Raw genomic sequence first — 12680 nt, forward strand, 5'->3', positions numbered from 1 at the left:
ACTATGGTCCCAAGCCCACAGGTTCAACTATTCGGTCCCTCTGGGTAGCTGGCTGTGACCCAGTAGTGACCACAACCTGGGGCAGTGCTGTTTTATCACACGGGGTAACTATGAGTCAGAATCATCTAGATGGCACCTAACAAAAACAACACTTGTCATATGATATTAAGTAAATTATGTCCCCTCTCCATCCCAGCTTTCTCCTTTGTAAACTAGAATCTATCTCATCGTGTTGCTACAAGAACTAAAAGAGAGGAAAGTACGTAAAGTCTTTTGGTAAAATCCAGTGTGAACAACTCTTAGCATTATTAGATGACTACTGAGTTACCCACCAGCCACTGCTCAGAAGGAAGATGGGCAATCTACTTGCGTAGTGATACTGCCTCGGAAACCCAAGGAGGGGTCACTATGAGTCGTGTCCAAGTCAATGGCACATAACAACAACAACAACAAAACACTGAGTTATTAAAAAAGAACACAAATTAAAGGGTAGAACATCTGGGTTCTAGCTCCAGTTTTGTCACTCCCTTGTTTTGTGATCTTAAATAATTACTTGCCTTCTCTGGGGCTCTATTTCTTTCTCTTTTTTTTAACTTCTGTAAAGATTTTATTGCCTCGGAAACCCAAGGGGGAGTGCTATGAGTCAAAATCGACTCAATGGCAGTTTCCTAATGACTAATCAATTGAGCATATTCTTTGTCGAACAGTAAGCCACCTTGTATTTTTAAGCAGGCGCTAAATTTTAATCATGAAGATCCTATTACCCAGTGAATTAGGAAACAAAGTGTGCTTTAAATATGACATCTTTAGGGGGGAACACATCACATTTCTACATAATTAACAACCCAGACCTAACGTTTCTCCATCCCAGACATCTTTATTTTACACCTGTTAGGCCATGAATTCATAGGGAATGGGTTCCAGCAGCTGAGGCTCCTTTCCGTTGGTTCTCACAAAGTGTGCTTCTCTGGGCGGAACAGGCTGGCGCTTCAGCTGTACCCAAGGTCCCCTTCTCTTTGGCTTCCTTCTTTTTCTGATCGTTCTCCTTCACGCGCTTCCGGAAGCTGTCCCGGCTCTTAGAGGGCTTAATGTGCTCGATGCGCACGTTAATTCTCTTGGCAAGAATCTTGCCCTTAACTTGTTTGTTCACAACAATGCCAACAGCATGCTGGGTAACGTTGTAGACTCTGCCCGTTTTGCCATGGTAACATTTGTGGGGCATGCCTTTTTGAACGATGCCCATGCCCTTGATGTCTATAATATCACCTTTCTTGTAGCTTCGCATGTATGTGGCCAAAGGAACAACTCCATGTTTCCTAAAAGGCCTGGAGAACATGTAGCAGGTGCCTCTCCTCTTTCCCTTCGTGTTCGTCATTTTGGCCAATTACTGCAAGATGGCGGTTCGGCTCTATTTATTTCTTCAGTAAAATGAAGGAGTGAGGCTCCCAAGGGCCTTCCAGCTCTTACATTCTCTAGTTCCCAGAATTTCAGCCTCTTTGGAGCTGCTCCTCCCTGTGTCTGAAATGCCCTTCTCTGCCTGTAAAACAAAGAGCTCTTGGCTGGTAACTAAAATGTCAGCAGTTTGAATCCACCAGCCACACTCTGGGAGAAAGATGAGGTAGTCTGCTTCCAGAAAAATTTACAGCCTTGGAAACCCCGTGAGGCAGTTGTACTCTGTCCTATAGGGTCACTTGGTGCTCTGGTAGCACAGTTCCTAAAGGCATCTGACTGCTAACCAGAAGGTTGGTGGTTCAAACCCATGAGCCACTCCACGGAAGCAAGACTGAGCAATGTACTTCCATGAAGATTTACTACCTCGGAAACCCAGTGGGGGTGGCTATGAGTTGGAATCAACCCAGTGGCAGTGGGTTGTGTTTGGTTTTTGGTTGATAGGGTCACTATGAGTCAGAATCGATAAAATGGCAGTGGGGTTGGTCCTATGGAATATGTCTTCCTCTATGGCCAAGTTACATTTAGCTTTCTTCTAGGGATACTTCCTGGAAGTACACAGAAAAGACCAAACCCAAAATCCATTATCTTTGAGTTTATTCCAACTCATAGCGACCCTGTAGGACAGCGGAGAACCATCAAATAGGGTTTCCAAGGCTGTACATCTTTACAGAAGCAGAATACCTCATCTTTTTCCCAAGGAGCAGCTGATGGGCTTGAACCACCACCTTTTGGTTAGCAACTGAATGCTTGCTTAACTGTGCCACCAGGGAGCCTTGAGAAAAAAAAACCAACTTCTTCCAATGCCTTTAACATTTACCTCAATACAGCACTTCCTACTTTTAATTATCATTAGCTTCTTTTGCTCTCTCATTACCCACCAAACTCCACAAGAGATCTGGAGAGATGATCCTGGGTGGTGGAACAGAAAGTAACATAGCTCTGAAGGGAGTCCTTGAAAGATGCAAACAGTAAATGCTTCCCTGTTGCTAACATAAAGGCTGAAGGCTGGTGGTTTAAGTTCACCCAGAAGCACCTCGGGAGAAAAACCTGGTGATAGGCTGCCCAAAAATCAGCCAGTGAAAAACCAATGGAGCACAGTTCTATTGTGACCCACATGGGATCGCCATGAGCTGGAACTGACTCCACAGCAGCTGACTGGGTGGCCTTTGAAGGCAGATTAGAGTCCAAATTGAACTGTGTAACACGCAGGACCAAAAAAACCAACCAAACTCACTGCCATCGCACTGATTGCACCTCATAGTGACCCCCACTGGGTTTCTGAGGCAATAAATCTTTAGGGTAGTAGATTGCCTAGTCTTTTTTCCACGGAGTGGCTGGGGGGTTTGAGCCACCAGCCTTCTGGTTAGCAGTCAAATGCCTTAGGCACTATGCCACCAGAGCTCCCATCCAACGCAGTGTGTTGGGTAAATCACTTCAACTCCATGCCTCAATAGCCATTAATATCTACATCGAAGAATTGTGAGGATTAAATGCAAGTGTATGCAAGTGCTCGCATGTGAAAATTAGATGCAATAACACTAAAGTACTCTACTAGACGCCTGTCAGCTGCTTTTCTCTCCGGAAACAATCCCAACGTGTGGCACAACAGAAGCACGAAGTGAAGTGTTAGTGGGCTGCGTGCTGTGAGGTGAGTAGTGTAGAAATCCTAATCGCCCATCCGCCTGGCCTCCCGAAGATATAAACCACCTCCAGGAGTTAACTTTCAGTCACCCTTCTGACCCCTCTTTTCAAAACAAGGACCAGCAAGAAGTACGGGCTGCTCCCATTGGCCCCGCGCTCGCCCCGCCCACGGGGAGGTCTCTCGCGGCCTGCGCTCCAAGGGCTTCGCTTCCTGACTCTCCGGGAAAAAAAAGCCAAACAAAACCCTTTTGCTGTGATCTCACCCTAAACAGTCTCTCAGACGAACGCACAGCTACAAAAGGAGTCGACATTTGCATTTTTAAAAGTCCTGGTTTGGAGTGAAAACAAATGAATTAACTCAAAGTCGCTCCCGAACAATGAGCCCCTCCCCGCAGCTCCGATCCCCGGACTCGTCCCCCACCCAGGTCCAGACCCATCAGGCTGGAGACAGCGATCTGTCGGGATACAGCCACTACTGCAAGAAATGACCCAGGAAGGCTAACTTACATTCAAGGGCCTCCCCTGGAAAGGGGGCTGTCGATCCCCAAAGCCCACTAGTTGACAAGCCTCGCCCGGACTTGGAACTTCCAATCAGCTTTTCAGTTCTCTGTTCTCAAACGTGAATGGGCAGTCGGGATCACCAGACTTCGGAAAAAAGCCTTGCTCGGGATGTTGTTGTTGTTGTTGTTGTTGTTATGTGCCCTCAAGTGGGCCCCGACTCGTAGCGACCCCTCCTTGGGTTTCCGAGGCAGTATCACTACGGAAGCAGATTGCCCAACCTTCCTTCTGAGGAGTGGCTGGTGGGTTTGAACAACCAGCCTTCTGGTTAGCAGTCAAGTGCCTTAGGCACTATGCTCAGACCTAATTGTTGTTGTTGTTATTTGCCATTGAGTCCACCCGACTCATAACGACCCCTCGGAAAAGCGAATTCCAACGCTCAGACCAAGCGGGCAACACCGGCAATACTGGCAACAGAAGGAATGTTGGAAGACACTGTAACTAATTTCTTCCAAAAAGTTTAGAGGATATTCTACCCATGAAAACAATGGCAGAGACTATTAAAGAAGAGAGTTGGAAAGTGTTCTTGGGGAAAAAAAAAGAAAAGAAAAATCAATACTATGACGCAACAATTTCTTCAGTTCACAGGGACTCAGGAATCCATTGATCAGAGCAGCTTTTCACTGCGTCTCCTCGTCCTCAAGCCCTCCACCCCGATCCACCATAGAGTCCAGTCCTTGTTGTTAGTTACCCTCTCACTCATGGCAGCTCCACCCCAAGGGCAGCAAAACGGACCATTCCCAGTCCTACACCAGCCTTCTTCACAATCTTTGGTATGCTTGAAGTGCATTGTTGTGGCCACTATGTTTTGAGTGACTTCCAATCTAGGAGATTAATCTTCCAGTATTACACCTGACTATATTCTGGTTTTTGTTCTTTTGTTTAACTTTTTATTGTGATTTGGACCTAATTTTACAAAGCAGATTCCTTTTACATTCAACAGTTCATAAACATTTTTTTCGACCCTGCTTACAATCACCACAATGTAGTCAGTAACTCTTTTCCCACTTCCCCTTCCCTGTATCCTTCTAACCTATTATTCTGTTGTTATTCATAGGTTTTCATTAGCCAATTTTCAGAAGTAAATTGCCAGACCTTTCTTCCTACTCTTAGTCTGGAAGCTCTGCTGAAACTTGTCCACCAAGGATGATTCTGCTGTATCTGATATATTGGTGGCAGAGCTTCCAGCATCACAGTAACATGCAAGCCACCACAGTACAACAAACTGACAGACAGGTGGTGGGAAGTCCAATTACTTGCTTGCAAATCCACTTAATTCCCTCGCAGCTCTTGCCCATTGATAAGTACTTCTGCCAGACTCCAAGCTGGTTAAGCTCAAATCTCTGACTAACACCCACACAACAGAATGTGGTGTGAAAACACACAGCCTTGCTAACTGGTTTCACCAACCCACAAGATCAGTTGCTTTCTAGTGGCCTAAGATTCACGGCAAACCCATGTGTGTCACAGTGGAACTGTGCTCCATCCTGTTTACAATGGCTGATGTTTTGGAAGTAAATCACCAGACCTTTTTCAAGGCTCCTCAGAGTGGACTTGAACCTTCAACCTTATCTTTAGCAGCGGAGTGCCTTAACCATTTGCACCACCCAAGAAACCCACCAACCTCAATTGGGTTGTTAATGCTGCCTAACAGTCCTATGCTATTTCCTACTACATTTCCTGAGTGGATTCTTTCCCACTCTTACGAAGTTTTTTATACTTTTTTTATTTCTCAGCCTCCAACACCTCCTCCCCAATCCTTAGTTTCAGCTGGTGAGCTTACTTCTATTTTACTGAGAATATGAACTTAATTAAGGAACTCTGGTGGCGTAGTGCCTAAGACCAGAAGGCTGGCAGTTCAAACTCACCAGCTACTCCTCAGAAGGAATACTGGTGCAAAAACAGCAGGGAGGCCACATGTTCTGACCTCCTCTAATCCCACAAGAGGAAGACAGGATTACCAGCAGTAACCCAAGGCCTATCTCTGCAAGGCCAGACATGCTGCCTCCCTCCAGCCCTTTCACCAACCGTTCCTCCCAAAGCACCCACCACCTCTCTCCTGGGTTCAATAATTCGCTGCAGTGGCCACACAGAACTCACAGACTACAAGACTTACTAGGGAAGCACCAGGCTACAACTCAAGTTCAGGAAGAATGCTCAGTCTCTCTCCCAGCCCACCGTCCCTCAGCCAAGAGTCTCTCACAGTCTCTTTCCCAGCAGTGCTGGTCCCTCAGTGTCTCACTCAGCAATGCATGTCTCTTTCCCAGCAGCACGTGTCTCTTTCAGCACGTCTTCCTCCACCAGCAGTCAGAGAGAGTTCTGCCTCCAGGAGGCCTCCTTTTGAGCCCAGAAGGGTGGTCAAACTAGCCAATCACAGCATCAGAACTCTAAGCACGTGAGAGAGAGTGGGAACCTCCCAGAACATTGTATTGTGCCACGCCCAACAGAAATAACCCAGCTGGATAGCTCCTCAGTTGCTTATAGAAAATCCCACCTTGGAGTTGACAAAAACTTATGGGTAGAAAAGCCACACTAAGTAATTTACTACACTGCAACTGGCTATCTATTTCTGTAGAGATATCACCTCGGAGGGGTCGTTATGAGTCGGATCCACCTCAACGGCAGTGAGTTTGTTTTTGGTTTGTTTTTTGGTATGGACTTAATTAGATGAGAACTTTCCCTGGCCTTGCCCTACTCCATCCTCTTGCAGTTGTGCCCATCCTTTCTGCCCTTCTCTTGGGAATATCCATTCCCATGTCTTTAAGAATGTCTTTAGGAACGTCTTGGGTTTTTTTTTTTTTTTTTTTTTTTTTTTTTTACAAATGTGGACGTAAGTAGAACAGGCACATACAGTTTTAAATAAGCTTTACTTTAGTGAAAGAAAAAGTTGAAGCCTTTTCAATGATATCAAATCTGCAAATGCAGCAAGTGAAGGTGACAGTAATGAAGAGTTTATTGCAAGTTGGGATTGGTTCAAGGAGATCAGGTGGCGTAGTGGTTAAGCCATTTGACTGCTAACCAGAGGGTCATCGGTTCAAACCCACCAGCTGCTCTATGGTAAGAAGATGGGGCAATTTACTTCCATAAGGATTTACAGCCTCAGAAACCCAATGGGGTCACTATGAGTCAGAATCAACTCAATGGCAGTGAGTTTTTTGAAGAGATTGGTTCAATTATTTCAAAGTGAAGGCAAATTTATATAACTTAAAGGGCAAGTATCAGTTGCCTGTAAATCAGACATTAGTAACTTGGGGACTGCTTGTATGCATACATGTACTACTTTGCCCCTTCATAGGCCACACATCTATTGTATTCCATGCCCAAGTTGTCCACCAGTCCAGCAGCCCACCCTCTTCTGCATCACCACCTCCTGACTCATCTGGACCATTCTACTCAGCACCCTAACATGCTATAATTTCACCCATCTTTAAAAACAACATATGATCCAATCCAAAGCAAACCACAGACTTCTCTTGGCTGCGTATCTTCCTCCAGCTACCTACCCATTTCTCAAACTCCGACTTATACCACAACTCACCAAGAATTGTTCGTATTGGTGATCTTCAAACTTGTTTGCCTCACACATTCTCCAACAAATCTTGAGAAAGTATGAGCTAACATAGATTTTTAAACTGATATCTAGAATTGTTCATTGTAAGTTTAAGTAGTTAAAAATGATTGACTTTATGGAAATTTGTAAATGTTTGAAATTTTAAAATAAAACTAATAAATCAACTCTTTTAAATGCATCCAAAGAAAACTTTCAACCCGATTTTGACTCATAATGATTCTATAGGACCAAGCAGAACTGCTCTCCACAGGGTTTCCAAGGCTGTGATCTTTACAGAAGCAGACTGCCACATCGTTCTCCTGCGAGCAGCTGTTGAGTTTGAACCACCAACTTTTCAGTTAGCAGCCAGGTACTTAACCACTGTAACACTGGGACTCCTTCAATGTATCTAGTTAAATACCGTAACATTCTGATGTCTACTGCCCACTAAAATATATATATGAACAAGTTTTTTTTTTTAACAGAGATATTATATAATTCTTTTTCATCCTTGAACTTGTATTTCCAGGCCATTTACCCCCAGAATCTATCCCAATGTAGTGTATATGATTGAAAGTCTTGCTAATCATCCTATCATACATCTCTAACCAAAATATGTATGTAAACTGATACATACAAAATTTTGTTTTGTAATCATAGGATTCTAAGTATTAGAATACTCCATCTGAATAGAGGCATCACTATAATTATTAGTAGTATACAACTGTTCAAAATAACAAATATGAGTTTTTAAGAAGAATTCCTAAACCTATAAAATTTCATTGGAAAGTCATTTCATGAGATAATGAGGATTTTCTTTAATTAGTTCATGTATTCATGAATATATAACATTTATTCCTATAATGAGACAAGGTTAAATATTTATTTCCATTTTTCATATTTACAGATGTCAGCTGTTCTGGTTACCTAGTGCTGCTCCGACAGTAATAAACTACAAATGGGATGCTTGAACAAACAGGAGTTTATTCTCTTACAGTTTGGAGGCTATAAATCCAAGTTAAAATGCCAGGCTCTAGGGGCTGAGTGAAAGCCCCTCAACATTGGGCTTCAGCTCTGCCTCCTGCTCCCAGCCTACTGACGGTAGAGGCTTTTCTTCACTCAGACAGCTGCTGGCTGCTGAGGCTAACAAGCCCAAGGTTGACAAGTAAAAAGGCACAATTCTGATATTACCAAACCACACAGTAGGTTATTCACTCAAGTCCATTGAAAGTTCCAGTGGTGAGTAGAGCATGGCAGGCTGCTGAGCAATGACACAGCTACATGCAGGGTTCAAGTGTGCCATAAACTAGAGACTGTTCCCCAGGGCATCTCTTTATGTATAGGAAGCAGACCACATCCCTAAGGCAGCTACTCAGCTGCTACAGTAGATTCCACCATGGAGTTGATTACCAGTCTCATCATGGGGAATACTACATCCAGCTGTCCATGTGCTTAACCAGGCCCAGCCAAGTTAACACACAAATTTAACTATCACATCAGCTCTGAGAATCTTTCTTCTCGAAAATAAATACTTGGGAAAAGAAACAGTTTTGTTATATGAATGTAACTCAATTCTTTGAACTCCTTCTAAAGTTATATTCCAAAAATCACATAGTAAAATATCATTAAAAAATATTTTTTTAACGATCTGTCATCTGATAACTAATAAATGTGGGCCACAGACTGGTGCATGTTAATTGTAAGATGCCTATTAGACACTCAAGTGCAAATGTCTGGTAAATGCATCTTCTGTCTTCTCTGGCAAGAATAGGGGTGCTTCAGGCAGAGTCAGGAGCTGAGAGGTGGCTGCAGGTGTGGTACAGGTGGCTGTGATGACCTGGGGAGATGGGCAGAGCAGACCCTGACTGCCAGGCCAATAAAAAGAACACTGTACCAGGAGCAAAAGACTTGGACTAGACCAACTCTACCGGCAGTGTGACCTTGAACAAGTTGTAAAAATCTCTCTGAGCCTCAGTTTTCCCTTGTCCCTTTCATGTGGTTGCACAGAGTCTAGAGGTTCACATTGGAACTCTTTCACTGGGAGCACAGATTTTTTGAACTCTTCAACTAACTATTCAGAATAAGATACAACACATCCTAGTATAGCTGCATCACAAACCACATGCTCTGAATTTTATTTCTCATTGAGATGGGTTTTCATTCATTCAACAAAGATTCATTAAGCATTTACTGTGTTTGTATACATACATTGCCAGGTATACAATGTGAACCAGACAGAGAATTCACAGTCTATAGTAGATTTTAAAATGGAATCATGTACTTGTCCCACCTTTCATCCATCCATCAAGCCTGTGGGACAGAATATCATATTGGCACGACAATCTTATAGTCCAATTTAGAGCCCTGAGATCACCAAATTCAATCCTCCATGCATGCTTGATGTTAAATATAATCATGTAAACTCTTTTTAAACTCTCTGAAGAAGGATTTCAGAAAATGGTTCCAAATTCTTAGGTAGCTATACAAGACTATGTTGTTTGGCCTCCACTTACTTCTCTGACTTCATCTTCTATAGTTTCCACACATGAACACTTTCTTCCAACCACATCAAACTACATAACAGCTCATGAAATGTATCAGGTCTTGGGACATGTTTGTATTCTCTACCAAGAGCACCATATTCCCTTCCTTTGTCTAACTCCTACTTGCCCTTCAGAATTTATCATCAAGCATTATCTATATTAGATATATTACCTTCCATTTAGATGTTTACAGTGAGTCAGATTTGATGATTAAAAAAAATCATTTCATTCAATCATCACAACAATCTTCCTAAGTATTGTTATCTCCAGTGTCCAATGGAAAAAACAGAGGTTCAATTAGTGAGGGGCTTATGTAAATATATAGCAAAGAGGAGATTTAAACTCAAGTTTATTAGACTCCAAATCCTATGTTCTTTATCACTGTGATTTGCTTCCTCTGACCTTCCTGTCTATATAGATTCCTCTTTTCTGGGTTTCCATAGCATCCTGGGCTTCCTATAGTCTTTCTGTTTCTCCATATATCTATCTCCTTCATTAGATTGTAAATTCTTTGAGGGCAGGAACTATATCTAATACAAAATGAAGGAGCTCAGTGAATATTTGTTGAATGAATGATGAATGAATAAACAAATACTAGTTGTACTCTTTTACCTCTAACCTAGATTTTCCTTAATTTCCTTTGCTGTCACAGATGATGACTTTATGAGCTTGTCTTCTTGGGGGATCACCACTCATTTCCTCTGATGTCTTGATTCATGCTGGGATCCTCCAACTGAGCAGAGGTGACATCATGGTCACAGAACTCCTCTGCCAACAAAGGTAGACCCCCAGACAGCATCTCGTGAATCAAGGAGAAAGAAAGATGTCAAGAGGCAGTGCCAGTAGAAAGTTTCTGTTTGCCCACACATTGCCAGAGTAATGAGAGGGAAGGAAACACAGAAATAGAAGGCAGAGGCTTAATGGCTTGGAAAGAGGCCCCTGTGTGCTGCAGCAACTGGCCTAAAAGGATTAAAAAGAAAAGGAAATGTGAAAACTTGGCACATGAGCTTTGTCTGGATTTGAAGACATCAGGTCCACAGGCCTGTTGTTCACTAAAGCTGTCCCATTGATGTCATGATAGCTGTATGCACAAAGTTTGTTCTAACCCCTCCTCCCTAAACACTGAACCCAAGAGAAATGTGTTGACTTAGGTGTAATAAATTTCTCCCTCCATGCCACATAACGGGCACTTTCTATTGAGGTTGTTTCTGACCGAGAACTCTTGGAACCACCTATTCCTCAGTTTGGTCATCAAGGTGGCAGTGATCCTTCTTTCCCTTCACCACTCTCACCACAAATATCACAAATGCGGCCTAAAGCTTTGTGTCACCAACTCCAAGAAGCAAATTAAACAGATACATGTATGTAATTGAACACACACACATATGCACTCCAACTTCCATGCACTTGCATCAAGAGATACACAATCATATATTTGCAAATTCATACTTATACACATAATTCTACACACCTGGACATATGCATATACACACAGAGAGAGATGCATATAAAATAAATGAGGGGCTCTCTAGTCACTTATTCAATCAAAACAAACAAACATTTTTTTTGTATCTACTCTGTTAGCTAGCCAGTGTGCTCTATCCAAAAGATAAAATGAATACTAAGATATTGTTTATTACTCTCAATGAGTTCACAGTCAATAGGTGAGCTAGATAGACATTCAAATAGTCAGTTACAGCACAACGTTTTAAAAGCAAGGACTGACAGACCAAGAAGGCAGTAAAAGGCCAGCAAAGCCATCCCAACCAACTGCAGTGCTCAGAGAAATTTTCCCAGTGAAGACAGAATCTGATCTGAGCCTTCATCTTTGAGTTTGGGAGAATTGCAAGGACTTTTGCATTGCTAGATTTTAGTGGTGGAGGAAAAGTAAGGGCAGTGCAAGATATAAGGATGGACAGATAGGTAAATCCCAGATCATGAGAGGAATCCCATGTTGGACTTCCAAATCTAGCAACACAGTACACTGAGCTAAAGCAGAACTACTTCCTCCAGGACAAACACATAGAAATACTTAATTATATATACTAGTCCTTTTCCCTCACTGATTCAGAGACCAGATCAAAAGACGTTCCATGGATCAGAAATAAAAAGGAAGTAACCTTTACACTAAACTTGATGTTAGAGAGGTAAGTAGAGGCCAGAACATTGCTGTCAATGAAGTCTGAACTATTTACTGAAATATTCTTTTACTGTTGTTATGTCTCATTGACTCAATTCCAACTTATAGTGACCTCTAGGACAGAGTAGAATGTACAGAGTAGGGTTTTCAAGGCTGTAGTCTTAATGGAACCACATTGCCACATCTTTCTCCCAGGAGTGTCTGGTGGGATCGAACTACTGACCTTTCAGACAGCAGCCGAGCACTTAACCACTGCACCACCAAGCCTCCTTGAAATCCTTCTTTAGAGAGTTTAAAAAAAGGTAATGGGATTATATTTGCATTGTGCTGAGACTTTAATAGCCTTCAAACTTCTTCCTGGCAGTGGTAAACAAAAAAATGCTTACTGGAAGACAGGGCATATGTGACTGCCATGGAAAACCCAAGATAAGCTCACAATAAAATATTATAAACCACTCAAGTTCAACCTATTTAGTATCAGAAAATTAAAGTGAAAACCCCAAAGGGATACTATTTTATACTTATCAGATTGTTAAAATTTAAAAGTCTAACAATACCAATTATTGAGCATGGAAATCTCATATACTGCTAGTTAAGAGTATAAATTTGATACAACCACTTCGGAGAGCCATTTGGCAATAACATCAATTAAAGTTGAGCTGTTTCTACTCTACCATCCAGCAGTTCCACTTCTATGTATATAGAGACTAAAGCTTTTACTTATTTGGGCAAGGAGAGGATATAAATGTCTCCAGTACTACATGGCTTGCAATTAGTGAAAAACTGGAAAAAACCT

The 12680-nt window shown here is 42.4% G+C and overlaps 1 pseudogene; it reads right to left on the reverse strand.

Annotated features, from left to right (window-relative positions):
* Nucleotides 1–891: 891 nt before the first annotated feature.
* LOC103202504 lies at nucleotides 892–1375 on the reverse strand (annotated as a pseudogene).
* Nucleotides 1376–12680: the final 11305 nt, after the last annotated feature.

The sequence above is a fragment of the Orycteropus afer genome, unplaced genomic scaffold (genome assembly GCF_000298275.1).
Source record: "Orycteropus afer afer isolate SDZICR_OR568_19922 unplaced genomic scaffold, OryAfe1.0 scaffold00183, whole genome shotgun sequence".
Lineage (NCBI taxonomy): Eukaryota > Metazoa > Chordata > Mammalia > Tubulidentata > Orycteropodidae > Orycteropus > Orycteropus afer.